At 47.6% G+C, this 3392-nt stretch overlaps 1 pseudogene; it reads right to left on the reverse strand.

Moving 5' to 3' along the window:
- Nucleotides 1-2158: 2158 nt before the first annotated feature.
- On the reverse strand, nucleotides 2159-3024 carry LOC118539830 (cytohesin-2 pseudogene; annotated as a pseudogene).
- Between the last annotated feature and the right edge of the window lie 368 nt (nucleotides 3025-3392).

The following is a 3392-nucleotide window of genomic DNA, read 5'->3' on the forward strand; positions in this document are numbered from 1 at the left end:
TAGATCAGAGCTTCTCACACTTGAGTGTTCACATCCCTCACCTGGGGAATCTTGTTACTATGTGGCTTTTGATTCCTAGAACTGTGGGGGTACCTGGGAAGCTGCATTTCTAACTCTCAGAGAATGCCAACGCTGATGGTTCAAGGATCTCACTTTGAGGAGCAAGATTTAAACATGAAGAAAATCAGAAATGAATAAATCATCTAGCAATCATTTCTTTGCTTTTTATGCTTTTGCAGAACCTCACGTAGATCACACTTCTGGTTGATGTGAATCTATCCAGTTCAGAGATGTTAGAAATATCCAACCACCAATTAAAGGTCTTCTATGCCATAATAAGAGCTGGTGTGGCAGGTAATTCACGGAGGTGCTAATTTGCATTTGTTCCCTTTATTTCTCATTCATTTGTTCTGCGCAGGTAGTCAAGCCCATTCAAATTCTTTGCTTCAGAGATTCAAGAGGCAGGGGGTGGGAGAACAGGAGCTGCAGAAGACAACCCTTCTTTCTGTCTCTTTTGAAATCTGAGTGATTGAAAGGATCATCCAAGGTATTCTTTGGGGAGGGGAGAAAGAAAGAGAAATGGGAAAAATTTGTCTCCAGGCCTGGAAAGGAGAGGAAAACCAGTGTAGCTCATAACATAAAGAACTCCTTGGAAAGTGTGACAGGACCCTGCAAGGTGCACTAGGAAGGCAGGACACCAGGATACCAGCCTCCCACTCTGCTACGTACTTGTGCCATAGATGGGATGGAAGCCACAGACTTCCGGGAATACCTGGGCTCTGGAAATGGGCATCTCAATAACACCCAGAGTAAACTGGTGCTTGGAATGGACTCCCATGCTTTGGCACTGACTACCTGCTCTACTCCAACAACCACAGAAACACTGAATCCATGAGTTAAAAATGTTGAAAGAAGGAAAAAAAAAAAACGGAAGTGGAATCACAAAAATGTTTGGAAATAAATTTCTCGTCCACCTGACAAAAAGAGTTTGGAACTGGGTTTAATGTGATTTTAAAGAAGTAAGTCTAGGAGATATTTTTTGTTTAACCAAGTGTAAGAAGTAAGATTTATACTTGGTGAGCCACCTATCGAGTGACAATTTAAAGACGAAATCAAATCATGATATTCCCCATCCCTCACCCTGCAACACACACACACACACACACACACACACACACACACACACACACCTTCCCCCAGCCCTCTAACCCCCCAACGACTTCCTATTCCTCACAGAATAAAATCCAGATTCCTTCCCATGAGTTATTACACTCTCTGCGCTATATTGGTGCCACCCAGGATGGTAGCCACGGGCCACATGTGGCAACTGAGCGCTTGAAATGTGACTGGTCTGAATTGCGATGTGTTTTCAGTGGAAAGTGCCCACCAGGTCTGAAAGATATAGTACACAAAACGGAAGAAAGAAAGAAAAAAGATTATACATTTCTGGTTAATAGGTTTTATAGCGATTGCGTGTTAACAGAATGTGTTAGCGACATTGGGTTAATTTCACCTCTTTCTCTTCCTTTCAGAAACGTAGCTACTAGAAATGTTAACAGCACTACATACACAGCCGGCATCTTACTTCTGTTGCACCGCACTGTTTTCCAGGAACTGCTCTCATCACACCTCACCTCCCTCTACACCCTCCTCGGTGTCCCAGCCTCCCCGAGCCCAGCGGTCCTCCAGACTACAACGCACCTGCGCACAAACGCAAGGCGGCAGCGCATGCGTGGTTGGCTCTGTCTGGAAACTCTTCTCCCGACCCGCCCCACCCGGCCTCACACCCCATGCAGGTTTACTGCTTGGGTTTCCCCTCATTGCATTCAGCCAAAACTCTGCTCAAATGTCACCTCTCCAGGGATGTATTTCCTTACCACTCTGTCTAAGCCCACGCGCATCCTTCTCAATGCCCTGGACCTGCTTTCCTTTTTTCACATGGCATGAGATTGCTGGCCTCTCCCCAGTAAGATGTGAGTGCCTTCACTGTTTGTTTCCTTCACTGTCACGCTCCCAGTTACTAGGAGAGTGCGTGGCATGCAGGGGGCGCATGATAGATATTTATTGGATAATTGAATTAAGTGGTTATTCAAAAGTGAGCTCTTGCTACCAAAGAGGCATTTTGCTGAGAGTTTTGTGTACTTTTTTCGTGTTTAATTCTCACAGTAGGTCTATAAATAAATACTATTACAATCCTAATTATACACAGGAAAAATCAAATCTTAGAAAAGGTAATTTAATTTTTTTTTTTTTTTTTTAATTACAAATAACGAGAGAGGAGCTAGAGGTGGTGAATTTTCCAAACAGAGAACCAGGATTGGAGAACCAGGATCCGCAGCCCCGGGGCCCAGGGGTCCGGCCACCCGGGTAGGGCAGCTCCGTAATAAATAATGCGGTTGGGGGGCGGGGGGTCAGGGCTGCTCCTGCTTCTTCTTGACAGAAATCCGCTTCTTCCTTGCTGCCAGCATCTCATAGAAGGGGTCCACACTCACTGCTGCCTGGATGGACTTGATCCACTCCTCCTTCTCCTCCTGGGTCGGGGCCGAGAACCAGTACACCATGTGGTTCCCCTCAACCACCCGGCCGTCCGCCTCTGTTTTACAGGCTTTGATGAGCTGCCCCTTGTTGTTGGGGATGTAAAGCTCAAAGCAGTTCGGTTTTCGGGGGTCATCCACTTCTCGGATGCTCAGATTCTCCAGGGGGATAATTCCGTGGGGTTCCTTGTCGGTGGTGTACTCAAAATGGTAGAGACAGTTGTCTGTGAGGATAAACCGGCGCCGCTTCCACGTCTTCACCCGGGCCCCTCCCAGCTTAAGGAGCCAGCCCTCCGGATCCCGGTTGAAGAAGGTGTGGGTCAGGTCATTCCCATCATCCTCAGGAATCTTGAAGGGCTCATTTTGGATGCTGTCGTAGAGGTTCCTGAGCAGCACCTGGGGCAGGTCCCCACCCTCGTTGATGCCCCGGTTCATGGCCACGAAGAGCTCCAGGCCCGGCTTGTCCCGGACGTTGGGATTGTGAAGGCTGGTGTTCCCAAGCGTCCCAAACACCTTATATAGATTTATTTACTCAATCCTAATGGTAGGGCACTATTACTGTCTCTTTTTTACGGGAGGGGAAACTGGCACAGGGGGTAAAGTCATTTACCTAAAGTCAAGTAGCTAGCAAGTGGTGGGGCTGGGAGATAAAGCCTGGAGGGTCTGGCCCCAAAATCCAAGCCCTCCTGCCTCAGGGCCAGGTTCACACATTGGTGAATGCAAAGCAGGTTTGACTAGCACTCCTGCTCTCAACCCCCAGAATGCCCTTACTGTGATACCTACTCTCAGTCAGAGAAGACCCCCTCCTGGCACTTGGACTCATACTTACCTCCACCTAAGCTCTATTCCTGCTATCCA

Source organism: Halichoerus grypus, chromosome 4 (assembly GCF_964656455.1).
Source record: "Halichoerus grypus chromosome 4, mHalGry1.hap1.1, whole genome shotgun sequence".
NCBI classification, from domain to species: Eukaryota; Metazoa; Chordata; class Mammalia; order Carnivora; family Phocidae; genus Halichoerus; species Halichoerus grypus.